Here is a 27,990-nt window from a genome sequence, read left to right as displayed (position 1 = left end):
ATGAGATATATGATTTGCAAATTTTTTTTTCCATTTATTGGTTGCGTTTTTACTCTGTTGACGTGTGTCTTACCTCACAGAAGCCATTTGATTTTGACAAAGTCTCTCTGGTCTATTTTTTTCTCTTATTGCCATTGCTTCTTGTGTCACATCCAAGAAATCACTGTCAAACGCAATGTCATATTTCTTTTCCCCCGCTCTCTTCCAAGAGTTTTGCTGTGTTAGTTCTTTTTTAAAAATCTATTTATTTATTTGAAAGGCAGAGTGACACAGAGAGAGGGAGAGGCAGAGAAAGAGAGATCTATCATTCATCAATTCACTTTCCAAATGGTCACAACACTTAAGACTGGGCCAGGCCAAAGCCAAGAGCCAAGAACTCCATTCAAGTCTCCCATACGGATGGTAGGGACTCAAGCACTTGGGCCATCATCCACTACTTTCCCAGGTATATTAGTAGGAAGCTGGATCAGAAGTGTAGCAGTCAGGGATTGAACCCACACTCTTTACATTCATGTCTTGGAACCATTCTGAATGAATTTTTATATATAATGTGTAAGGTTAAAGTTCAACTACTTTTTTTTTTCACTTGTCTGTTACTAAATTATTTCTTCTGACAACATAATCTCTTTTTTATTTTAAAGGCAAATTCTCTCTCTCTCTCTCTCTCTCTCTCTCTCTCACACACACACACACACACACACACACACCTTCCATCCTTTGGTTCACTCCTCAAATGCCCACAACAAGGGTGATGAAGGAGCAGTTCCTTCACTTCTGTCTCTCTCCCTCCTGCTCTGTCAGGCAACGTGGAAGGTGTGGAGGAGCCAGTGGGCTCCAAGTGCCACTTGAATAGTGATCTGAGCCTAGATGACCAGGAAGAGTAAAGGGACTGCCACAGAAGGCCAACAAGGACCTGATAAAGAATCAGGAGCCTCAGAGGGTGAGGTAGCAAGAAAATTTGGAGAGACAAGCTTTGGAAGAAAAAGAGATGATGATGATGAAGATGGAGATGGAGCAACTGGAAAGAAGAGAGGACCAAATTCAAACAGACCCTCCCTCACTTCCAATATGTGACCAGCATCCTAATAGTATATTTCCAGAAGGACAAGAATGTGAATACCCTCCCACACAAGATGGGCCAACAACTGCTGAGGATCAGGCCAGTGAAGACATTATGGATGATTTTGGAGAAGCTTCAGAAGCACATCAACAAGTTAGCAAGTGCATCATGAGCTGGATCAAGCATGGGATGACACTGACAGAAAAATGTAAAAAGAGGGCCAGTGTTGTGGTGCCCTGCAATGCTGGCACCCCTTATGAGCACTGGAGAGTCCTGGCTGCTCCACTTCTGATCCAGCTCCCTGATAATGTACCTGGGAAAGCAGTGGAAGATGGTCTAAGTGCTTTGGCCCCTAGACCCACGTGTGAGACCTAGGTTGAGTGCTAGGCTCCTGTCTTTGGCCTGGCTCAGCCATGGCCCTTGTGGCCATTTGGGGAATGAACTCAGAGATAATGTGTCTCTGTCTCTCTCCGTCTCTTCTTTCTCTGTTTCTTGTCTCTAACTCTGCCTTTCAAATAAACAAACAAATCTAAAAAAACAAACAAAAAAAAGGAAATCTGTGAAAAGTTGGGAGACTGCTCATGCAAGCTAATAAAAGAATGAATTAAACATGGGCCTGGCTTTTCCTACTAGGTGTTCTCTCAATAACTGTGTAGTCCATTATACTCCCAATGCTGGTGACACACATTTACTATAGTATAATGACATCTGTAAGACAGACATGGGAACACATATAATCGGTAGAATTATCAACTGTATTTCTACTGTTACTTTTAATGCCAAGTATAATACATTATTAAAATCTGTAAAATATTCCATTAATACTGGAATAAAGTATGCTGGAATTGATGTTTGTCTGTGGGATGCTGGTGAGGTCATCCAAGAGGCTATGGAATCCTATGAAGTTAAAATGGAAGAGAAGAAATATCAAGTGAAACCAATCCATAATGTAAGTGGACACTTAGTTTGACCATATAGAATACATCCTGGGAAAAGAGTACCCACTGTAAAAGGAGGGAAGGCATTGAAATCTTGGTAATACAGGAAATGGTATTTTCACATGATATGGGATGTTCACACACATGAAAAATTTTGATGTTGGACATGTACCAGTTAGACTTCCAAGGGGCTAGCACTGTGGTATAGTGGGTTAAGCTGCCACCTATGATGCTGGCATCCCATATGTGCACCAATTCAACTCCCAGCTGCCCCACTTCTGATCCAGCTCCCTGCTAATGTGCCTGGGCAAGTGGTGGAAGACAGCCCATGTCCTTGGGCCCCTGCGTCCATGTGGGAGACCTGTAAGAAGCTCCTAGCTTCTGGTTTCAGCCTGACACAGCTGTAGACATTGTGGCCATTTGGGGAGTGATCCAGCAGATGAAAGATCTCTCCCTCCCTCCTTCCTCTCTCTCTCTCTCTTTCTCCCTGCCCCCACCCCGTAACTCTGCCTTTCAAATAAATAAAAATAAATCTTTACCAAAACCAACCAGACAAAAACAAAACAAAAAAGACTTCCAAGAGCAAAACACTTGAAACACTTGTTAAATGTCATCAGTGAAAACTTTGGCACCCATGCCTTTCACCACAGATGGCTGATCACTTGGAAGACAGTAAATACTTGACAGTTCTGGAAAAATTTATGTGACTTGGGTAGTGTAGATCCATATTCACCATCATGTAACATTAAAAGGTCATAGACAGCACAGCTTGAACATACTAAACTGTTGTATCCAGCATTAAGACATTTTCAGTAGAGAAGACTGTTAAACTCAGTCCAAAGCCACTCCAACATCTTTGTTTTCTGAACTTTGTTGGAATATATTATACCAGAATTAATTTGCAACATGTCATTTATTTTAACAGTAGACCTATGTAATACTTCTATCCATGTTTACAGGAAGTTGATCAAAGGCAACCCATCTAATATAATTAACGAAGGAAAAAGCTTTCAGGACTTTCAAATATTAACTATTTCCCCTTCTGTCTAGGAAATGCTACAAAGCTCACATTAGTTAGGAATGACTGATCCGAGGGGCTGGTGCTGTGGCACAGTGGGTAAAAGCCAAGGCCTGCAGTGCTGACATCCCATATGAGCGTGGGTTTGAGACCAGGCTGCTCCACTTCCGATCCAGCTCTCTGCTATGGCCTGGAAAAGTAGTAGAAGATGGCCCATGTCCTTGGGCCTTGGCACCCGTGTGGGAGACCTGGAAGAAACTCCTGGCTCCTGGCTTTGGATCAGCGCAGCTCCGGCCATTGCGGCCAACTGGGGAGTGAATCAGTGGATGAAGTCTCTCTCTCTCTGCCTCTCCTTCTCTCTCTGTGTAATTCTGACTTTCAAATAATAAATAAATAAAAATCTTTTTTTTTTTAAAAAGGGAATGACTGATCCAATTCTGTGTTAAACATCAAAGAGATGCTTTTTAGATATTTATATTGCCATATTCTTACTTGACTGCTTTGGATAACTACACTCAATTTTGAACCTATGCCCTCTGCTATTGCTTTTTAATCTTCCTAGAATCCATTTTCTAAAAAATACATTTTCAGATCTAAGAGTTAATATCTATGTATCTGTATATATATTTATACACACAATATACATATATACATATATGTTTATACACACAATATATACATAATATTAACCTGCTGCACCACAGTGCCAGCCCCAGCTCCTTCCTCATTCTTTGTCTCCAGACTAAATTATGTGCTTAGGTATGTATTTGATTCAAAATTTGAGAAGGAGACATAATCCTGGGGTAAAATTGGAAATACCAGGAAATAAGTGCTTTTTTGTGTACGGAATAGTTAACTATAAAGATGATATAAATTGAATGCTGGGGGAAGGTATAGAAGTAGGAAGAATCCCTACATGAGAACTGACTTTTTGAAGTCAACAGAGAGGAAAGAGGAAACCATGTCCCAATGTTGTTGTTTGCATTTCTGGACCCAACCATATTTGCAGTTATCTATCTATAAATTTTTCAGTTACTAGATCAAATATATTTCCTTTCCTAAGCCAGTTTTAGCTTTAGGTTTAAAATTTTTCCTTTATTTGAGAGGCAGAGGGATAAAGAGAAGGAGAAGGAGGAGAGGGAGCGAGAGCACGCTCTTCATCTGCTGGCTTACTTCCCATATGCCTACAACAGCTGATGCTGAAACCAGGAGCTGGGAACACAATGCATGTCTCCCACATGCTTGGCAGCAACTGGAGGACTTGGGACAGCACCACTGCCTCCCAGGGTCTGCATGAGCAGGAAGCTGGAGACAGAGGAGTGACAGCTGGGCTGTACTCTGATTTGGGATGTAGGCATATCAATCCCTCAGCAAAAAGCCCACCCCTAATTTAAATGTTTGACACTTGCAAGGAAAAAGGCCTTAGATTATTACATAATGGAATTCTATTACATTTAACAAAATATATTAAAAATTCTGTTTCCTGTATTTCAGTATATCACTGTCACAAACGGTCACTCTGTCAAAATTCCCATAAACCTTTTCTGTTAAAACCAGCTTATTCTAGATTTTTTTAACTCTCATTCTCAAAACTTTTCTCTTCCTCCTGCAATCCTTGCCTCCTAGTGAAACATAAAATCTAGCTGAGCCCTGTTGATCAGCCCAGCCTTCTGAGTCGCCTTTGTTTCTGTACTTCTGTTCCTTACCTAGCTCAGTGTAATTAATGCTTGTCTGAGCAACAAATGATCCTTCCTCTCTGAAAGGGGGCAAGTCTGGAAATACATTTAAACGTTCTGTTCTGATCTCATTTGTATTCAGTACAAGTAGTGTGTTTTCTTGGACATTAATTCTATTTGCAAACAGTTATGCTAGGGATCCCTTTGGGTAAATTCTACCAAGGTATTGCCTCTGGTTGTCTATTTATTTTTTTAATTATTATTATTTTTTTAGTGGGGGAAACAATGAAATTAGTCAAATCAGTTTGGCTGCTTTTATAAGCCTGAGAGATAAATGGTCAAGTTCTGGATCCAGACCAAGCGGATATGAAGTGCGAGGGGCATTTTAATGACCAACACTCACTCTATTTCTCTCCCGTCTTTGGAACATTCTTTGAGTTTTTCACAGAAACAGCCGGAGACTCTCAATCGACAATTGCTCCACTCAGCAGCTCCTTCATAAGCACATTTTCAGGACACTGTGCCCAGGACTCTCTGAAGTGTCCTAAGAATATTGACTCGCTCAAAAGCAGCCCAGCTGCAGTCAGGAGAAAATGTGCATTTGTTCCACAGAGATCTAGATCGAACATTCTATTATGCTGGACACCCAAAGGATCCCCAAACCTTTTGTGAACACCTGGGTTAATCCATTCTTGAATCTACTCCAACTGTCTTCGGTACCCTTGGGCCAGGGGAACCAGTAGGGAGGACCACCTAGAATGAGAGCTGCCTGCAAGCCCACGAACTGTCAAAGAAGGTTCCAAGCGATGTCTCACCTTTCACCTTTGTTCTCCCATGAATCCTACCAACCACAGCGAACTGTTGTAGTGTCCTGGAAAGGGAGGGAAAGAGATCAAAGAGTTGGGGAAAGTCGAAGAAAGGGGCTGTTTCAAAGGTGTGGACAGGGTTAAAGGAAACCTCCAGGAGCCCCAAGGGCAATGGCAGCCAGTGCTGCCCAGGACCAGGAGAGAACTGTAGGAGAGGGTGGTGACAGGCTTAGAGCACCTGCTATCCGACAGCACAGTCACCCCCACCAGGGTGACCCGCGGAGGGTGAAGGGGAGGTGCCTCCCACTAGTCCAAAAAGCAAGGACATAAAGGTCAAACCTGAGCCACAGAGCAGGGTCAGGAGGGGACATGAAGGGGCATAGGCAAGGTTGGCGGGGACCTCCTCTCAGCTCGCTCTGGGGTCCAGGCCTCACCCTTCTGTGCCTGGCCCGGGGTCATGGCTTTGCTGCCCGTCCACGCGACCTGCTAATCCACCGCTTTGATGACAAGGTCTGTTTCCAAGAGACTACATTCACTGCCCGGGCCGGAGGTACACAGACCCAGGGGCAGGCACCCGCTTCCCTCGGACACTTAGTCGAGAAAATGCTGGGTGCTCTCTCAGGGGGGCCGGAAGACCTTTTCCGACCACGATTTACAGCTGCCGGGCACATTTTCAAACACCAAGGAGTCGCCTTGGGGATGTCAAGCGCAGTCGCCTGGAAATGGACGGAGCCTGCCTCCCCGCCCCCTTCCGGGCGACCAGACCCCGGGCTGACAGGAGCCGCTGTCCCCGAGGGCACGGCCTAAGGGAGCCCGGGCGGGCAGCCGCCGGCGCCCGACGCGCTCCCGCCGCGCGGGCGGACAGGTCCCTCAGGCGGGCACTAGGCCCCCGCGCCCCCGCGGCCCTCACTGGCGCACCGGCCGGGCAGGGGTGGGGGCAGCGAGGGCGCAGGCGCAGTGTCCGCGCGCGCGGCACCCCGCTGCCTCCTCCCCTCCTGGCGGTCTGGGCGGCCCGGCACGCGCTTCTCCCCGCCGAGAGCGCGCGGTCTCCGCTGGCCCCCGAGGCTGGACTGGGCGCGCGGCTTCGCGCAGACCCGGCCAGAGCACGGGGCTTGCCCTTCACGCCGCGACACGCAGGTAACCGGGCCCCGGGAGCCGGTCGGCAGCTGCGGGCTGGGGCTTTGACCTTGCCTGGCCCACTGAGGAGGGGGTAAGAGCCACCCCGGACCCCACACGCCTGGGCTTTTAGCCGCTGCACCCTTAGGGCGACCCTCCTTTTGGGAAGTGAAGCGCCCCGCCCTTCTGAGGGCGCGAGCAAGGCCGCGGAGCCCCCAGATGTCTGCGGCGGGCCACCGAAGACCCGCAAGCCCGGTCGGTAGGGTCAGCACTAGCTTCAGCCCGGCTCTGCAGGTCCTGCCACGGGCTCAGGTGTGCGCCCTCCCCAGGTCCCCGTGGGCTCTCCTAGCGCGCCCAGGAGCCCACCACCCCCACCAGGGGGAGGCCTCGTGGCGTCGTGGGATCACTTCCAAATACAACTTTAAAAAAAGACGAAAACCTGCTCGAGGGGGTTAGAAATATGGCCACTACACTCTCATCGTGTCCATGGTCCTTGAACGCCAGTCTCACTGGGTTAGGATTTTCGCGGCAAACGAGCGGTTAGGACTAGGGCCGGGAGTGGTGGAGGAAGGGCCCGGCTGCGGCCCCGCGTGGCAGCGGGGCCCAGGGCCAGCGCGCCGAGGCTGCACCCCCGGGGGCTCGCGAGTCTCCCCTGGCTGACCTCCCGGCGCCATGGCTCCGCGCCACGTGCGCCGCTGTGGCCTGCTTGGCCACGGCGAGAGGAGGGAGGAAGCAGGCTCTGGTGGGAGCATTGCCTGGACTCGCATCCTCGATCCCACTGTCCCGCGGCTGGGCAGGGAGAGAAATGGGGAGCGCGCGTCCCAGTACCGGTGGAGGGCCCGAGGTGGAGCGCGCCGGCCACTTCTGCCCCGTATTCCACGCGAAGGACTTGCATTAGGGCTGTCCGTGTCCGTGGTGCTGAAGTGCCGCACGCCCCCTCGTCTGCTGACTTCCTGGGCCTGCCTTGCCCTTCTGCTCTGCACCTGTGCTGGAAATAGCCCGTATCCACAGCAGGTGGCTGGAGTGGAGAGCTCCTGACGCTGAAACCCTTGGCAGACAGGCAGCGTTTGATAGCGTGAAGGCAAATGTGGCTTGCATTGGAGGTGCAGATATGACAGGTTTAATTACCCGTGCGAAAGTACACAGCCTGAGCATAAACATGTGCTCTCTGTAAATACACATGCGGGATACGTATATGTGTGTGCACACAGACGGTCACACACATGGAGATACACACATCCCCTTCCAAAGGCCTTGCGCACCACTAAGCCACATTTTCCAGAGCTTTTTGTACTCCATATTTATTTTTTGACACCTCTAGTGTTTCTGAACTGTACAGAACCATCAACTTTCATAATCATCTGTTCCAAAGGCATGGAGGCCTGTGGATTGAAGCGTTTGGTATTTGTGCACTTAAGTGTTTATACACATTTTAATTCCAGAGCAAAGCTAGCCTAGAAAGATATTGATAGCAAAAAAAAAAAAAAAAAAAAAAAAAAAAAAAAGAGGCAGCTTATGCAAAACCAAAAAAGGTAAGTTTTAATTACAGAACAATAGATAAAACTGTTTTAAACAGATTTCTTTTAGATGAATGCACATGCATTTTAAATGAACTGATCTGCTGTTGGTTGCATATTCACTATAATATTTATCAATAATGTCTTTGAAACCAAATAAAATCAGATCATCATTACTAAGGGTTGTATAATGTTGCACCATGTGACTAAACATCATTTTTTAAAATACTGAACAGTTATGTTCAATTTTTTGCTTTTGCCAATTCTCCAAATAATGTCTTCTTTTGAAAAAAAATCATTTTATTGTGGTAAGAACATGTAACATGAGACCTACCCTCTTAACAAAATGTGAAGTTTGCAGTAGATTATTGTTGACTATAGGTACAGTGTTATGCAGCACATCTTTGAGCCTGTTCATCCTGCTTACCTAAAACTTTATGCCTAATTTTCACCCATGCCCCTGCTCTCCAGCCTCTGGAAACCACCATTCCACTCTGATTCTATAACCTGGATGATTTTAGATTTCTCATGTAAGTGGACTCATGCAGCATTTTCTCTTTCTGTGACTGGCTTATTTCACCTGGTATAAAATCTCAAGTTTCATCCATGTTGTTGCATGTTGTAGAATTTCCTTTTTAAAGGCTTAATAGTATTCCATTGTATTTATATACCACATTTTTTTATCCATTCCTCTGTCAATGAACATTTACATGGTTTCCACATCAGATAACATCTTTGAATAAACATTTGTGCACTTGATTATATTCTTGGGACAAATTCCTAGAAGTGAAATTGATGCCTCAGGGTAGGTACTGCTATTTTTTCTGATGCATTAGTATGCTCATATATTTGTTCAATTGTTTATTCCCTTTCTCCTCCCTTGTCTGTCTTATTTTTCACTGTGCTTTCAGCATCTACAGCAGTACCACATAAATGGGCATTGAAGAATTATTTTTTGGAAGGACATTGTTTCAAGACTGCTAAAGAAAATATGTATCACTATAAACGAAATCACACTGTCACCAAAATTAGGCTTTGTCCATTTTTTAAAGATATTTTCCAGTTGGGCAGGCAAAAAGGGAGTGTGTTTTCATATCTATTGGCCACTGTTATTTCTTGTTTTGTGAATTGTTAGTTCTCACCCTTATTTTTTCTATTGGCATGCTTATTTTTTTCTTATTTATTTATAAGAGATCTTTGTAGGCTAAAGATTCCAGTACATGTGTTAGAATTTTTTCTTGGGGCTGGCACTTTGGTGAAATGGGTTAAGGCCATGGCCTACAGTGCTGGTATCCCATTTGGGTGCCGGTTTGAGTCCAGGCTGCTCCATTTCCTATCATGCTAGCGCGCCTGGGGGCACCAAGGCAGTGCTTGAGGGCAGTGGGGGATGGCCCTGCACCTGTCTGGGAGACCTGGAAGAAGCTTCTAGCTTCTGGCTTCGGCCTGGCTCAGCTCTGGCCATTTGGGAAGTGAACCAGTGGATGGAGGTTCTTTTTCTCTCTCTCTCTCTCTGGTTCTGCCTTTCAAATGGATAAATAAATCTTAAAAAAAAAAAAATTGTTTCTTGATTTTTTTTTTACTTTGTTTATAGTGTTTTATACTATATAGAAAATTTCAAAATTTTGCAGCCATTTTTGACTGCATAAAAGATACATATATTGGTAGAGTGTTTGGCCTAGAAATTAAAACACTGGTTAAGATACCTGTGTCCTATATCAGAGTGCCTGAGTTTAGTATTTAGTTCTGCCTTCCAGCTTCCAGCGAATGCACACCCTGGGAGGCAGTGGTGCTGGCTCAAGTGATTGGGTTCCTGCCAGCCAGGTGGGAGATGTAGATTGAGTTCCTGGCTCCCAGCTTCAGCCCCTAACCTGGGCTGCTACAGTCATTTGCACCATTGATGAGAGAGCCATTGATGTTCTCAGTCTCAAAGAGATAAATAAATTTTTTAAAAAGATATATTATTTACTTAATAATTTCTAGCATTTACATTAGTCTTGTATTCTAGTAAAGGATAATGTATCATATTTTATGGTTTTATGAAAGGATTATATTTTAAGCTCTAGGTTTATGCCCTAATTCCCCTTTTTAGTAATTCAATTTATTATGAGATGTAAATTTATATTGGAGATTGCTTTGTAAGAAGTAATTATTTCTTTTTTTTTAAAGATTCATTTTATTTATTTGAAAGACAGAGTTACAGAGAGAGGTGGAGACAGAGAGAGAGGTCTTCCATCCGCTGGTTTACTCCTCAGATGGCTTCAATGGCTGGAGCTGCACTGATCTGAAGCCAGGAGCCAGGAGCTTCTTCTGGGTCTCCTACATGGGTGCAAGGGCCCAAGGACTTGGGCCATCTTCCATGTCCTCCCAGGCCATAGCAGAGAGCTGGATCGGAAGAGGAGCAGCCAGGACTAGAACCAGAACCCACATGGGATGCCAGCACTTCAGGCCAGGGCTTTAACCCGCTGTGCCACAGCACCGGCCCCAATTATTTATTTTCAACCTGCATATGCATAGATACATCTTCTGTGAGGTGTAATATGTTAGTTTGAACACCTCAGTATGAGGTACTTAAAATGCTTTTACTTAAAATACCATTTTGTCTGTAGTATTTAAAGACTGTTAATATGCAATCTTTTAAAATATGAGCTATTCTTCATAATTTTTAAAGCACATTCACTATTTAGCCAAATTAAGAATTTATGTCATTGAGGTTCTGAAAAGGCAGCCGCCCCCAGCCATAAGAATATGCACACAGGAGCTTGGTTGATCAAGCCTTAAGGAAACACACACACACACACAAAAAAAAAACACACACACACAAAAAACAAAAAACAAACAAAAAAAACCACACACACAAAAAACAAAAACTGGACTCTTTTTTTTCTGAGCACATTTAAACATTTCATTGGTGATAAATCTTTTATTTTCCTTCCAAAGATTGTCTTCCATCAAGGGTAGAATTCTTTTTTTTTTTTTTAAGATTTTATTTATTTATTTATTTGAGAGGCAGATTTACAGAGAGAGGGAGAGGCAGAGAGAAAGAAGTCTACCACCCAAAAGAAAAAAAAAAGAAAAAAAGAATTCTTCCATCTGCTGGTTCACTCCTTAAATGGTCGCAATGGCCAGAATTGGACCAATCCTCATTCAGAAACCAGGAGCTTCTTCTGGGTTTCCCATGGCGGTGCAAGGGACCCAAGCAGTTGGGCCATCTTCCATTGCTTTCCCAGGCCCGTTAGCAGGGAGCTGGATCGGAAGTGGAGCAGCCTGGACTCAAACAAGTACCCATATGGAATGCTGGCATTACAGACGGAGGCTTAACCTTCTGTGCCACAGTGCTGGTCCCATGGGTAGTATTCTTAAAAACACTCTTAGCCAGCGCCGCAGCTCACTAGGCTAATCCTCCGCCTTGCGGCACTGGCACACCAAGTTCTAGTCCCGGTCGGGGTGCCGGATTCTGTCCCGGTTGCCCCTCTTCCAGGCCAGCTCTCTGCTGTGGCCAGGGAGTGCAGTGGAGGATGGCCCAAGTGCTTGGGCCCTGCACCCCATGGGAGACCAGGAGAAGTACCTGGCTCCTGCCATCGGATCAGCGCGGTGCACCGGCCGCGGCGGCCATTGGAGGGTGAACCAACGGCAAAGGAAGACCTTTCTCTCTGTCTCTCTCTCTCACTGTCTACTCTGCCTGTCAAAACAAAAACAAAAACAAACACTCTTGATAAATCACTGTTCCAAGATGTGGTGAACCGCTGCTATATCCTCCTTCTTATTTCGTGTTTCTCCTGAATAGTTTAATTATAAAGTAAGACAAAAATCTCTTTTTCCACCCACCTCACATGATTTTTTCCCCTGCAATTTAACCCTTAGCAATCGATTCTCCTAGTAGCCAGGGTGTTACATTAATAGCCATGGTCTGCTGGCCACTGTTTTGAATGTGGGAAGAAAATGTTAAACACCCCAATGCCTCTCCTTTCGTCCATTTACCTTGTGGTCTGGGCCTAGGAAATGCCTTGTACTTGGTAGGGAAATGTCAGAAATTGCTGCCATCACAGAACTGTTTCCTTCCTTTGCCAAAACTTTTTTCCCCCTCTAGCTGTGAATATACACATTATAATTTTTAAATTTTTGCACTTGTGTAACATTATAACATTCAATTATTTAGCTCCTATTATAATTACTTCAGTAGTAGAACTGTGTGTGATCAACAGGCATATGTAATATTTTATGTGTCAACACTATTTCAAGCTTTCAGTGTAGGTGAACTATTCACATGCCAGTGGTCTTTATTAAAGTGTTTAATCACTTCCTGCCTGTTTAAAATAACTTGCTTTGTGTTTCCCTTTCCTTTTATTTAAGGGCCAGAGTATCAGAAACTTTACTGAATTCTTCCACTCTAAGAACTTGATAAAGGAAAGGAAAAACACTAGGTTATCTAATTTCCCATTTATTTTCCTTCTGGTTTCTTTGTTACTGTGGCTGATCCACAATTCTAAATAGGGAGTGAAGATCCCAATGTGAGTGAGGCTGTGGAGGATCATGGTGGACAACATCCAGATACTTAAAATTCTTGAGCATCCTTGGACTCAAGGATTCTCATAGAGTTAAGAGATATAAGGTAGGGTTTGGCTGCAGAATTGTGGCAGCTAAAGCCTTGTATCTCAGTTAATTAGATCCAGAATCAAAGGTCTCTGGTTAACAGGAAGACTTTCTCTAAAGCAGGCCAACTAAGCCAGAGAACTCATTCCTTCTCCTAGGGTTCCCTGAGTCTAGTGCTGAGCTGGCACCTAGAGATACCAAGGGGGAAAAAAGGTGAAGACATAACCCCTATTCTTGGAGTGTTTACAGTGTGTCAGGGGTTAGGGTTATATACACAACTCACGGTGATACAGAACATCAAGAATTTATAAAGGAATCCTGAAGAAAGTACCCTCCAGCCCAGAGAAGGAACAGATTGTTCAGTGGCTGGCTTCTCCAAGTAGGTCACTAGGAAGGTTGTGGGGATGTGGGTGGGGATTTTCCAGAGATTGCTTTGTTAGGTAGTAAGTTGTTGATGCTCTCAAGTTGTAAAGGAATGAATATCTTTGTAACTTCTTTCTCTGGTGAGAGATCTGCCTCAGAATCCTTGATGTATTTAACTATTTAGTCCATCTCCTGACCCCACAGGCCCCCTCCTTGACCCCAGTTCCTTCTCAAACCCAGTCCTGCTCGTCTACTAGCCTCCCCAGGACTTTAAAACAATTAGAGAACTGTGGAGCAGAAATCAAACCTGAGCTGCTCGTTACTTGATGGAGCTCCCTGTATTGGGTCTTCAAACCCAAGGGTATCTACTTGTGAAACTGCTCTTATGATGATCCTCATGGGAGAGAGGCCTTGGAGCTGGTGAGGTGAGGGTTTAACTGGAGCAGTGTCCGCCAGGGATATGTGTTTCGGAATAAACTTTGAGGATCAAGAATGGAGACAGCTAAATGCTGACACTTGCCAAGAACTACGGTGAGGGGATTCTCCAAAATTGGTAAGGTTCAGGGACCATTTGGCCAGCACCCCCAATGCCTCAGATATTCAACTATGTTTTATTATTATATCAAGAGCACATTCCATTTAGCCGTAAACATGTCACTGTGCTGTATTTCTAAAGAGGGAAATGCTGCTTTTATTAGCAGCTTTTTAAATTGAAATTCTAGGAGATAGATGATGGTGTCTGCTGTTTCAGTGCAGACTTCATTTCCTGGTCCAGAAGATCAAAATCTGTTCATGTTTTGGAGAACAGCATGAGGTCCATCTGTTCAGGTCAGGTTTTTCCACATTAACATGAAGATTTATGGGGTGGTAACTTATGTAAGAAAAGCTGATGGCAATTATGTTATATTCTTTGCTGCCATTTGGAATCTATACTGGATTTTCTGTTAGTCATGAAAATATAATTGTATATATGTGTGTGTGGCATACACATTGAATTGATTCTTTTAAGCACTACAATAAAAAGACACCTCGCTCAGTTAGTGTGCTGTTTCACTTCTGTTTGGGTTTCGGTGCTCGACACCATCCATTCAGATTTTTTTCTGTACTTAGAGTCTGTTTATCCACAGTTTTCCTTTCAACAGAAGGCACAGAAATACAAGAGCTACAGTCAGCTTTCTAGTCTGACTGAAATATAGATGAATGATTTCACCTCTGATGAAAACAGGTTGATTTTTACCCTTGATTTTAAAATAAATACTTGTACATACTTATGTAGAATAATAAAAAGATAAAAGAAGAAAATACCGAATAATTGAAATTCCACCATCTTCAAGCATACAAATTGTTTTTTGTAAGTACGATCATAGCATGGATAAATCTTTCATACCTTTTTGCTTAGAAATATGTCGTGAAGTTTATCTTAACATCAGTATTTAAGGGAACTTCAAAAAACTTGTGGGAATATGTAGTTAAAGCATGTCTATTTTGGTGCAAAAAACTTTTGAATCCATACATAATTTTGAATGTTCATTTTTCTTTAAGATTTATTTATTTATTTGAAAGGCAGAGTTACAGAGAGAAAGAAAGAGAGTGAAAGAGATCTTCCATCCGTTGGTTCACTCCCCAAGTGGCCTCAATGGCCTGGGCTGGGACAGGCTGAAGCCAGGAACCAAGAGGTTCATCCAGGTCTCTCATATGGGTGGCAGGGACCTAAGTACCTGGACCATATTCTACTGCTTTCTCAGATACATTAGCAGGGAACTGGATCGGAAATGGAGCAGTGAGGACTCAAACCAGAGCTCATGTGGGATGCTGGAATTGTAGGCGGAGGCTTAACCTGCTGTGCCACGAAGCTGGCTCTTACACGAACTTCTTGAAAACCATTTGTATGCGTGGATTTCAAATCTTTTTTCCCAAAAATAAGCATATCTTTGATTTCACTCTCCCATGAACTTTTTGAACTTCCTCATATATATGTATTTTATCGTTTTGGATGGCTACCTAATATTGTACAAATGTTTTTATTTAACCAATCCCTTATGAATTGGCAATCACGCTATTTCTAGGTTTTTATTGTGTAAAAAAAAAATGCCACAATGACTATCCTTGCATGTACATCTTTGTGTACTGGTGATATCTTCATGATATATTCCTGAAGTGGCATTGCTGGGCCAAAGAAGTCCCACATTTTAGGGGTGATGTTTGGCATAGTGGTTGGGATTCCTACATCCTTTATCTGAATGTCTGGGTTTGAATCTGGCTCTGCTTTCCATTTCAGCATCCTAGGAGGCAGCAGGCAATGACCGAAATACCTGGATCCCTGTCACCCACTGAGAGACCCAGATGAGCTCCTGGCATCTGGCTTTGGCCTGGGCCATCCTCAGCTCTTGTGGACATTTGAGGAGTGAACAGTGAATGGAAGATTTCTGTCTGTCTCTCTACCTTTCGAATTAATAAAAATGTATTTTTAAGAAATTAAAAAATAACACACATTTAAAATTTTGATACATATTAAAATAACTCTTGATTAGATGGATTACACAATATTCATTCTTTGTATACAATTTCCTTTTGAATGATAGAACTTAGTAAGTCTCTTTTCCACTTTGCAGTAGCATTTTGTATTTATATACAGTTGTCCCTCTATACCTGCAGGGGATTGGTTCCAGGAATCCCATGGACCAAAATCCACTGATGCTTAAGTCCCTTACATAAAATGGCACAGAATTTACATATAAATTATGCAATTTATATACTTTAAATCATCTAGATTATTATAATTCTAAATACAATAAAAACGCTATGTAAATAATTGTTATATACTCTATAGTTAGGGGATAATGACAGTTTTAAAATTCTTACATTTTTCAATAAAGACACTTTTTTGTGTGTGGATTTTTTTCTTTTAAAAATATTTTTATAGTATATAAATTTTTAGTTTTTTAAACATTTTATTTAATGCATGCAAGTTTCTTGTATTTCATATGTACAGATTTAGGAACATAGTAATATTTCCCACCCTGCCTGCCTTCTGCCCATACTCCAATCTTTCTTCGTCTTCCCTCTTCTGTTCCCATTCTTAATTTTTACAAAGATCTGTTTTCAGTTTACTTTATATTCATAAGGTTAACCCTACACTGAATAAAGAATTCAACAAATAGAATGAAGAAAAAAAAAACCACTGTTCCTCAACAGTTGAGACAAGGGCTATAAACAATCATTGAATCTCAAAATGTCAGTATCACTCCTCTATATTACCTTTTTTTTTTTTTTTTTTTTTTTTTGACAGGCAGAGTGGACAGTGAGAGAGAGAGACAGAGAGAAAGGTCTTCCTTTGCCGTTGGTTCACCCTCCAATGGCCGCCGCGGCTGGCGCACTGCGGCCGGCGCACCGCGCTGATCCGATGGCAGGAGCCAGGAGCCAGGTGCTTTTCCTGGTCTCCCATGGGGTGCAGGGCCCAAGCACCTGGGCCATCCTCCACTGCACTCCCTGGCCACAGCAGAGAGCTGGCCTGGAAGAGGGGCAACCGGGACAGAATCCGGCGCCCCGACCGGGACTAGAACCCGGTGTGCCAGCGCCGCAAGGTGGAGGATTAGCCTAGTGAGCCGCGGCGCCGGCCTATATTACCTTTTACATACTCTGTTACCACAGATCAGGGAAAACATATGGTAGCTATCTTTTGGGGACTGGCTTATTTCACTGAGTATAATGGTTTCCAGTTGCATCCATTTTGTTGCAAAAGAAAGTATTTTATTTTATTTTTTTTACAGCTGAGTAGTACTCCATTGTATACACCATAATTTCTTTATCCAGTCTTCAGTTGATGGACATCTGAGTTGATTCTATATCTTAGCTATTGTGAATTGAGCTGCTATAAACATGGGGTACAGAGAATTCTTTCATATGCTGATTTCATTTGGGTAAGTTCCCAGGAGTGACATTGCTGGGTCATATGGTAGGTCTATATTCAGATTTCTTTCTTTTTTTTTTTTTTTTTTTTTTTTTTTTTTTTTTTTTGACAGGCAGAGTTAGTGAGAAAGAGAAAGAGAGACAGAGAGAAAGGTCTTCCTTACATTGGTTCACCCCCAAAATGGCCACCACGGCCGGCGCGCTGCGCTGATCTGAAGCCAGGAGCCAGGTGCTTCTCCTGGTCTCCCATTGGGTGCAGGGCCCAAGCACTTGGGCCATCCTCCACTGCCTTCCCGGGCCACAGCAGAGAGCTGGACTGGAAGGGAGCAACCGGGACAGAATCTGGCACCCCAACAGGGACTAGAACCTGGTGTGCTGGCGCCGCAGGTGGAGGATTAGCCTAGTGAGCCGCGGCGCCAACCTAAATTCAGATATCTAAGATATCTCCATACTGTCTTCCACAGTGGCAGCACCAGTTTACATTCCACCAACCTTTTCCCCACATCCTTGCCAGCATTTGTGGTTTGTTGATTTATGTATGAGAACCATGCTAACTGGGGTGAGATGAAACTTCATTGTGGTTTTGATTTGCATTTCCCTGATGGCTAGTGATCCTGAACATTTTTTCAAGTGTCTGTTGGCCATTTGAATTTCATCCTTCAAAAATGCCTGTTGAAGTCCTTTGCCTATTGTTTGTTTTGTTGTTCAATTTCTTGAGCTCTTTATAGATTCTGGATATTAATCCTTTATCAGTTGCATAGTTTGCAAATAATTTCTCCCGTTCTGTCAGTTGCCTCTTCACTTTTCTGAGCGTTTCCTTTGCAGTACAGAAGCTTCTCAGCTTGGTATAATCTCATTTGTCAATTTTGGTGGTTAGTTGAATCCTGAGATGCAAAACCTGTGGATACAGAGGGTTGACTATTGTCGCTCCCCGTCTTCGTGGAGGAACGACACAGGACCCTGCGCTGTTCTTTCGTCTGCTCGGCCCTCCCCGGGTTTGCTGCTGGTTCTTCCCGGGTTGGCTACCGTCCCTTCCACCTCCGTGGAAGGGCAGTTCCCCCTGCCACTTTTCCCCACTTCCGCGGGGGAGCAGCACACCGCCGGCCGGCTCTCTCGGGGGCTGCACAGGTGTTCCTTCAGATAGATGTTCCTGGTGCATGTTGTCTCTCTCCTCCTTTATAATCCTTTTCCACCAATCCCAACTCGGCTGCCCACACGCCGAGTACGCTGCTCTCCTCCAATCAGGAGCAGGTCCTGCTGTTTATTGGTTGAACTGGAGGCAGCTGTATAGAAGCTGTTTCCTCCTCTCCCAGCACCATATTGTGGGAAAGCAGATGCATAGAATAAGTCTTAATTCCAGTAACTTAGTCTAGTCCGAGTTGCTCCCCACAGACTATGAATGTGTGTGTGTGTATTCTCTTACAGATATTAAAGGAGTAGAGTGATTTTAACAAATCAAAGTGTGCTATTTCAGAGGTATCATCAAATTTCATTTAAAATTTGACTTACGGCTTGGTCTGAAACAAGATGGCATCTGGTGACTGTTTCTTAATTGCCTTAGCTTAAGTGATTTTAATAAAATATGGTATAAAGAAAGAGGTGACTAGGTTGTGATTTTAACAAGTGATATGAAGAATAGTGTGAAGAATTAGTTAAGTGTGAAGAATTAGTTAAGATTAAGCCAAACCAAATTTGTGAATGTTTGAACTCATTCTTTTGGCATTTCTTGACTCCTTGACTTGCAGGCATTTCTTTCTTGTGGATGGACAGCAGGAAGATCAGGGAAAATGTGAGCAGGTGGTATATGTAGTGCTGGAGGATTAGAGAAGACTCTTTGTGTCCTGGAGGTTCCTTTGTTGTTCAGGAATTGGTGCATGTCCTGGGAGGTTGGGAGCTTCTTTGAACTCAGCTGGGCAGTTTGATGCTGTCTCCTGAGAGTTAGGTAAATGATAAGCAACTAAGAAGTACAACTTTACCAAGCATGTTGGAATATCCTAGTGATTCATTTTACATTGAATTAGCACCTAACCTTTTTGGTGTTTTAATCATTTAGGTATATACAAAAAAGATCATGGAAAAGGATCATTTTATTCTTTCCCCTCTGTTATAGAGAAGGCTGTCTCCCAGCCTTAGCAGATACACATGGCACAGCTGAATTTAAAGGTGCTGATTCACTGCAGGCTGAATCTGCTTTTTTTTTTTTTTTTAATTTAAAACAGTAGGAAAGTAAGTGGTAGATTATATGTGTTCATTGAGAACAGCATGTTTCATGCAAATTGATAGGTCCACTGCTTCAGAGATTAGAAAGATTCTTTCCTGGAAGGAGACATGTTGATTATAAATGGTGAGACGCTTGCATTCCAGAAGGTTTACTAAGAATATGCCAGCTGACATATTCATCACAGTGTGCCAGAATAGGTCTTTAAAACATCACAGCAAAAATTGGTGTGTTCCAAATCAGGCATCATAACCTTCACACAAGCCAAGCCGACCTGCTTGTTTGCAAACTGCCGCATAATGTGCTTTTTTTTTTTTTTTTAACCTTTTCCCTTTCTAGGTGCATGGTTCTTTACAGTCTATTAAAGTCATTAATCACCAGTAAGTAGAGAGGAGGCAGGCTTCTCACTTAACTTTGCCTATATTGCTTTCAAGCCCATAGTAAAACTTAGGAATGCTTAGCCCAGCTGTGGCCAGACTGACAACTTTCATCCTTACCCTTCACCCGCCCCCCATTCTTCTGCTGTTATTAAATGCTTTCCTTTTTCTCAGTCTTTTTTCTTCCCAGGACCATCCTATAGAGCTGCTAGCCTTCGACTGTCCCCAGCTGAGTCTCCAGCTCAAACTTGGGCCAGCCCTCCTATTTGGGGCATCCCTTCCCACTTCTACTTCCCACCCCATCCCATCAGATCTTTCTCACTACCTCCCATAGCTATAATCTTTCCCAGACTGACTGAGCCCAGAAAAATCTGTAGGCCCCACTGCCATTCTCCCATATTGCAGCTTAGCTCAACTCTTCTTGGTCCCCTTAGACTACATTCTACCTTGCTCCTCGCAGGGTGGCCCCTCCTGGAATCCATCACTTTTCCTAGTTCAACTAATAAGCAGCGTTCATTCCCAACCCCAGGTGCCACACCTCCAGCCTAGCTCAGCCCTTCAAAGCAGCCTGGACTCACTCCTTCTTGGGACGCTTCTGCTGTTCAGCCTAGAATAAGGATTCTCTCTCACCCTAGGTAGCCCTGTTTTAAGCTGATTTTAGCCAACATGCTGAGGAGCTTATCATTCAGCCTGGTATGCCCTGAATTTCTTCTGGCTTGGAATGAGTAAGCTGTCGTCCAGTTCTGGCACTGTTCTGTATCTGCTAGCACTACAGGGAGTCATTCTCATAGGGGATGTCACCACTGACCTATCACCAGCAAGGTACAGTTACAGTGGTGATGATGGCTTTTAACTAATTCTTCCACATTCCTCCCCTGATTCTTCTCAGCTAGAAGGTGCATTTGCAACACAATAGGCAGGGTCAGGAGGTGTAGTCAGCAGCTAAGGAAGCAAAAGTTAGCAATTGCTACAGTAAAAGAGAGCTGCATCCTATCTGAAGACTGTTGGGGTCAGAACACCAAAGCCGGATTCCACAATGCAGCAAGCTTGTCATTCCTCAGACTGTAAGAGTAAATTTTTAATCAAGAACAAGAAGCTCAAGAATAAGAGTGAAGGACTTTTTGTCCTATATCAGTTTGCTTCTGGTCAATAATGTGGGTATAAAGGCCAAATGGATCCTAAAGAATCCCCAAAATAACATTTTTTTAGCATACATACTTAAGAGAAACCGTCATTTAGTTAATGACCACAAATTGCATGGGGAAAATCCCAGTGTATAGCCAATTTAAAGTCTAGTCTAAAATTACATCTTTTTTACTTTGAAAAATCTAAACTGTGCAAGATAGTCATGTCTGGCTAGTGTAAATTAAAAGTACTAAGTATTTAGGCAGCTATTTTTAAAATGGGGTTTAATAAAGTATCATAACATTTCTGGTAAATATTCATATGACTGAACACTTTTTAAGATTTATTTTTATTTTATTTGAAATATATAATTATAGAGAGAAGGAGAGAGAGAAAGAGATCTTCCATCTGCTGGTTCACTCCCTAAATGGCTGCAACAACCAGGGCTATGCCAGGCTGCATCCAGGAGCAAGAGCTTCTATCAGGTCTCCCACATGGGTGCAGGGGCCCAAGCACTTGGGTCATCTTCTGCTGCTTTTCCAGGCACAAAAGCAGAGAGTTGGATTGGAAATGGAACAGCCAGGACATGAACCGGTGCCTGTATGGGATGTCAGCACCACAGGCAGAGGCTTAACTCAGTGCCAGCCCCTAAACATATTTTTAATTTGAAAGGCAGAGAGAGGCAGAGATGGATAGAGATCTTCCATTTGCTGGTTCACTCCTCAGATACCTGCAATAGATGGGCTGGGTCAGGCTGAAGCTAGGAGTCACCTTTGAAATATTTGAACTAAAGATACTTTCAATACTTCATAAAGCTGCTTTTAATGTATTAACACTTATTGCTCTTATGTGAATTGAAAGTATATCTTATTATAGCCACCATAACATTCTGAAAATGGAAAAATGGTTAAAATTTTTTTTTATCTTTTATGTGCCAAATACTTACCTCTAACCTTTCAATGAATATCTTTATCCAATTTGGTCAATCCAATTTTATTGCCATTTCCTTGTTTGTTGGGTGATTGGAAATCTGCTTCAGATGACAATGTGTGAATGTTGATTGGTGTTCAAAGACTTTTCTATTTTTAGATGGAAAATCCTTTCAGTATGGTGTAGGTGTGGTGGTGCAACACATTAAGCCGTCTGTGATGGCAGCATTGCAAAACAGAGTGCTAGTTTGTATCCCAGCTGCTCCACTTCTGGTCCAATTCCCTGCTAATGTTCCTGGCAAGGCAGCAGGAGTATTTGGGACTCTGCCACCCACATGGGAGACTCAGATGGAGGTCCTGACTCCTGGTTTTGTTCTGACCCAGATCTGGCTGTGACAGCCATCTGAGGAGTAGATGAAGGACCTGTCTCTTCCTCCCTCTGTCATTGTTTCAAATTAAAATAAAATCTTTGTTTTAAAGACTTATTTTATTTATTTGAAAGGCAGAGTTACAGAGAGAGAGGTAGAGAGACAGAGAGAGGTCTTCTGTCAGCTGGTTCACTCCCCAAATGGCCACAATGGCTGGGGCCGGGCCAAGCTGAAGCCTGGAGCCAGGAGCTTCTTATGGGTCTCCCACGTGGGTGCAGGGGCCCAAGCACTCGGGCCATCCTCCGCTGCTTTCCCAGGCACATTAGTAGGGAGCTGGATCAGCAGTGGAACAGCCTGGACTCAAACTGGCACAGTTATGGAATGTCGATGTTGCCTGTGGCGGCTTAATTCATTAGGCCACAACACTGGCAGATTGAAGGAGCCACTTTAGGCAGTGGTGGAAATCTCGGGATATCAGCTTGCCTAGCATAGATGTCGGAGGAGGTGAAGTGTTGACTTCTTTTTCCATTTCAGTCTTCTCAGAAGGATCGCATGAAAGTCAGAGATGGGGGCCGTTGCTGTAGTGTAGCAGGTAAAGCTGCTGGCTGCGGTGCCGGCATCCCATATGGCGCCGGTTCACGTCCTGGCTGCTCCACTTCCGATCCAGCTGGCTTCGGATTGGCTCAGCAACTGGCTGTTGCGGCCAGTTGGGGAGTGAACCAGTGGATGGAAGACCTCTCTCTCTCTCTGCCTCTCCTTTTCTCTGTGTAATTCTAACTTTCAAATAAATAAATAAATCTTTAAAAAAAGAGAGACCTAGAGAGTTTTATTTATATATTTTTTAAAGATTTATTTATTTATTTGAAAGGCAGAGTTAGAGGGAGAGACAGAGAGATGTTCCATTCCCTGGTTCTATCCCCAAAGGGCCTCTACAGCTGGCACTGGGCCAGGCCAAGCCTGGAGCCTGGAATTCCTTCCCCATCTCCTATGTGAGTAGCAGGGGCCCAAGTATTTGGGCCATCTTCTGCTGCCTTCCCAGAAGCACTAGCAGGGAGCAAGATTAGAAGTGGAAGTGGCTGGAATGCAGACTAGTGTTCATTTGGGATGCAGCTTAACCTGCTGCACCACGACACTGGCACCCTGAAAGCATTTCAGTACTTGCCCCCTGGCCCTCACCCCTTTGCAGCAGGGTCTACATTTGAAGTTTGAAGAGGTTGGAATGAGGACAGTGTGTACAAGCAAGTTATGAGAAAGCTAATTGGTAACTGCATTTCTAGACAATTTGCTATGAAATCACATAAAATTTAAAAGGGAGGGAGAAACAGAGAGAGAGATCCCATCTTCTGTTCACTCCCCAGATGTCCACAATGGCTGTGGCTGGACTAAGCTCAGGCCAGGATCCTAGAACTCCATCTGGGTCTCCCACTTGAGTGGCAGGGACCCACACACTTGAGTTATCTTTTGCCACTTTCCCAGGCACATTAGTCAAGAACTGGATCAGAAGCAAAGCATCCAGGACTCCAACCGATGTTCATATGGGATACCAGCATCAAAAGTGGCAAGTGGTGGCTTAACCAGATGTGCCACAATTCCAGCCCCCATCTTCCACTTTTTTAAAAATATTTTATTTATTTGAGAGGTATAGCTATAAACAGAGATGGGGAGAGACAGAGAGGAAGGTCTTCCATCCGCTGGCTCATTCCCCAAAGGCTACATCAGCCAGAGCTGAGCTGATCCAAAGTCAGGAGCCAGGAGCTTCTTCCAGGTCTCCCATGCGGGTACAGGGCCCAAGCATCAGCCATCTTCCTCTGCCTTCCCAAGGCATAAGCAGAGAGCTGGATGGGAAGAAGAACATCCAGGACATGAACTGACACCCAAATGGGATTCTGGCGCCACAGGCAGAGGCTTAGCCTAGTACACCACAGTGCCAGACCCCATCTTCAAGATTTGCTTTATTTGACAGGTAGAGTTACAGACAGTGAGAGAGAGACAGAGAGAAAGGTCTTCCTTCCGTTGGTTCACTCCCCAAATGGCCACAATGGCCGGAGCTGCTCCAATCTAAAGCCAGGAGCCAGGAGCTTCTTCCTGGTCTCCCATGCGGGTGCAGGGGCCCAAGCTCTTGGGCCATCTTCTACTGCTATCCCCAGGCCATAGCAGAGAGCTGGACTGGAAGAGGAGCAACAGGGACTAGAACCCGGCGCCCATATGGGATGCCAGCGCTATAGGTGGAGGATTAACCTAGTGTGCCACCGCGCCGGCCCCCCCCCCCATCTTCCACTTTTAAGGACCCTGGATTACATTGGTTCTGACTAGCTAATCCAGGACAGTGTCCTGATTTTTAGGTCAGCTAAGTTAGCAGGCTTAATTTCATCTGCTACCTTACTTCCTCTTTGTCATGTAAGGCAATGTATTCATAAATTCTGGGAATTCAGATGTTGACATTTTGGTGAGGAGTAGGCATTATTCTGCCTACTGTGAACAGCTATTTGTAGTATGGTATAGAAGAGCTGGGGTTTCAGAGTAAAGCAGTTTTACATCTTTTCTCTACCATCAACTGGTTGTGTCACCCACCAACTGGCTAGCACTGCCCCTCTCAGAATTTATTTTCTCACTTCTAAAATGGGGATTATAATACCTGCCTCTTAGAGTTGTTTTGACCTTTAAATGAGAAAATTTTTTAAAGATTTATTTCACTTATTTGAAAAGCAAAGTGATAGGAGAGAGAGAGATTGAGAGAGAGAGAGAGAGAGAGAGAGAGAGATCTTCCATCTGCTGGTTCACTCCCCAAATGACTGTAATGGCTGGGCCACACTGAAGCCAGGAGCCTGGAACTCCATCTGATTCTCCCATGTGGGTGGCAGGGGCCCAAGTACTTGGGCTATTTTCTGCTGCTTTCCCAGGTGCATTAACAGGGAGCTGAATCAGAGGAGGAGCAACTGGGACTTGAACCTGCCCTCTAGTATGGGATACTGGCATTGGAATCACAGACAGTGGCTTAACCAGCTGCATGACAATACTCACCGCTAATGAGAAAAGAAAGTTCTTAGCATATGTCTGGCACAGAGAAGGTGCTAAATAAGCATAGCTAGCATTATAACGAGAGACTCTTGAGCCAGGTTCAGAACCAAACAGTCCAAAACAGCACATCCATGTGACGGGAAGCATCATTTTTCCCTTAACTTGATTGAATGGTTGTCTCAAATCCTTCTAAAGCTAAAGTGTATGGATCCTAGATAAACACACAGAACATGAATGAAGACATGCTTTTGGTTTCAAGTTTTTCTTCGTTGATGACGTCTGAATGCAGAACAAAGAGGCAAACATGAGTACTCTTGATTTCGCTCCTATTTCATATTCTTCCTCCACCCATCAAAATTTTTATCTGTTCATTTTCATGTATGTGGCTCTTCCTGTGGTAGCTATGGATTTGTCTTTGCATAAGGGACTGGTGGTAATGGCCATCACATCTGCCTTTTAGCTCTCAGAGGGCTGCAGTTAATGTGTGACTTATTATGTTCAAAGCCCTGGGTAGGATCCATGTTAACTATTATTAAAAAGAGTGTTGTAAAATATTTAATGACATGGAAAAAGTGTTTACACCGTATTGTAAAATGGGGAAGTTATAAAATACAATGTTTGCCATGGCTTGTTGTGAGCAAACCTAGGTGTGAAACTGCCGGGAAGTTCCTGAAGTGGAACCACTGAGAATTTACTGGTGCTGGAACTGGCGTGACTGGGCCAATCTGTGAAGTATGCACGGGGAGGCAGGGAACCAGCAGCTGAAATTCATTCTGGAGATGCTGCAAGAATTATTTAGAATGTATTTACTTGTATTTTATTCTTTATTAAATTAGTATCACTTAAAGATGGTCTATCCATTCATTCAGTAAACATTTATTGAACACCCATCTCCTTTCAAGTACTATGCTAAGTGCTACAAATATAAAAATTAGTAATAGGTGGTCTAGTGGAAGAGAAGGACAAAAACTGTTGTAAGCCAGTGTGATAGATTCTATGGTTGAAGTTTCCATGGAAGCACTAGGGGGATCATCTAACTCAGATGAGGGTAGGGATGGGTCTAGGGAATGTTTCAGAGGAGGTGATCTTTAATTTGGGCCTTGAAGAATGAGCAGGAAATTAACCAAGTAAAAAAGCAGGAAAAGGGTATTCAGCAAAGAAGGAACAGCAACTGTAAAAACCTAGAGACATGAAAGAGCATGACAAGTTCAAAAAAAAAAAATCCCAGTAGTTTGAAATAGGCAGAACTTTTGTGTGTGTGGACACCAAACAGGGGATGAGGCTGCAAGGGTTAACTTTATGTGTCATCTTGACTGGTCAAATATTGTTCTGGATGTTTCTGTATATTTTCAGATGTATTTAAATCAGTATACTTTTAGTAAAGTAGATTGCTCTCTATAATGTTGAGGGGCACATTCAACTAGTTGCAGACCTGAACAGAAAAGACCGACCTCCCCTAAGCAGGGGGACTCCTGCAGCCGGCAGCCATCTTCGTGCTCCAGCTGCAGCATTGCTAGGTCCCTAGGTCTCTACTCTGCCACCCTCCCTGCCAATTTTGGCCTTGCCGGCCTCCATAATAGCATGGGCCAATTTCTTAGATAAATTTCTCTCTGTCTCTGTGTGTGTGTCTCTCTCTCTCCTCCTCTCTCTCTCACACCCCCCTCCCCCCACACACATCCTATTGATGTCAGTGTTAATTTTCTCAGTCTCAGGAGTAGTGTGGTCTTGGGCCTCATTTTCTGGAATGTAGCTTAGGAAACAGTGCTTCTTTTGAACAAAAATGATTTCTGACTTGCCACACACTAAATTGTTCCCCTTGTTTGAGGAGACAGCAAACAATGCATCCTTTTAATCCATCTGTGTCCAGCATTTCAGGTTGCTACATTTGTGACCGGGCAAAAGGGACCTCTGTCCTATTTTGTAGTCCTTGTACCCAGCTGAGCTGTTCTGTACAGCTGAAGTGGATACCTTTGCCTTGGTTCCCACTCCCCCTGTGAACCCTTTGTCAGAGGAACTAGAGCCTGAGGTTAGCTCACTCCGTTTGTCTCTGTGAGGAAGGGAGAGGAGCTGAGTTGGCACATTGAGCAGAACAACATTGAACAGATGGCAGAAGTAATGGTCACTGTGCTGCTTAGGGGTCTGGAAGGGGAGATGGATCAAAACACCAGAAATGTGAAGTCATTAAAAAGACAAACTGATTGTGAATCAAGGAGTCCAACAGTTAGCATCCAAAACTCTTTAAGTAGACGTATTTATTCTTGAACTCATAACCAACATTTCTGACTATTAACTTTCTTATCTCTAGAAAAAAAAAGAAAAAAAAATCTCAAGGGTACAGGGTTCTCCTGTGTCAGGGATTTGTGCTCTGAGAAGATCCTACAGAAATAATCCAGGGGCTGGTGCTGTAGCATAGCAGGTAAAGCCTCTGTCTGCGACCCATATAGGCACCAGTCCGAGTTCTGGCTGCTCCACTTCCAATCCAGCTCCCTGTTAGTGCACCTGAGAAGGCAGCAGAGGATGGTCCAAGTGCTTGGGCCCCTGCACTCAACGTGGGAGACCTGGAGGAGGCTCCTGGCTTCTAGCTTTGGATCAGTCCAGCTCCGGCTGTTGCGGCCATTTGGGGAGTAAACTAGCAGATAGAAGACCTCTCTGTCTCTTCCTCTCTCTGTCTCTCCCTCTCTCTGTCTGTATCTTTGCCTCCCAAATAGATAAATAAACCTTTAAATAAAAAATTATCCAATATAACCTACAACCTAGAGGACATTGGTGGCCAATCTGAGGAGAGAAACAATAAGCTAGGAGATAATTCCAGTGTGTATTAAATTTCAATTTCTTTTTCTATCTCTCTTTTTAAATATTTATTTATTTGAAAGGCAGAGTTACAAAGAGGGTCAGAGACAGAGATCTTCCATCTGCTGGATTACTCCCCAAATAGCTGCACTGGCTGGAGCTGAGCTAGGCT

General features: G+C 43.9%; 1 protein-coding gene and 1 pseudogene across 4 annotated transcripts in view; both read left to right on the top strand.

The window, feature by feature from the left end:
- The first annotated feature begins 991 nt into the window (after nt 1–991).
- On the top strand, nt 992–2,193 carry LOC100349088 (methionine aminopeptidase 2 pseudogene; annotated as a pseudogene).
- A 4,169-nt stretch (nt 2,194–6,362) lies between these two features.
- The window catches only part of SLC35G2 (solute carrier family 35 member G2), a 28,633-nt gene continuing 7,005 nt past the window's right edge, over nt 6,363–27,990 (top strand). The window contains exons 1-2 of one of the 4 annotated variants that reach the window (XM_051818622.2): nt 6,363–6,635; nt 8,603–8,661. The gene's annotated coding sequence lies outside the window, so the exon portion shown is untranslated. Of the gene's footprint in view, nt 6,709–8,602; nt 8,662–27,990 lie in introns of all 4 variants that reach the window. The other 3 variants (XM_070072779.1, XM_051818621.2, XM_008266217.4) reach the window with 3 other exon arrangements.

This window comes from Oryctolagus cuniculus, chromosome 4 (assembly GCF_964237555.1).
Source record: "Oryctolagus cuniculus chromosome 4, mOryCun1.1, whole genome shotgun sequence".
Taxonomy (NCBI): domain Eukaryota; kingdom Metazoa; phylum Chordata; class Mammalia; order Lagomorpha; family Leporidae; genus Oryctolagus; species Oryctolagus cuniculus.
Note: the sequence above shows the minus strand (reverse complement) of the source record. Positions and strands in the feature narration are given on the sequence as shown.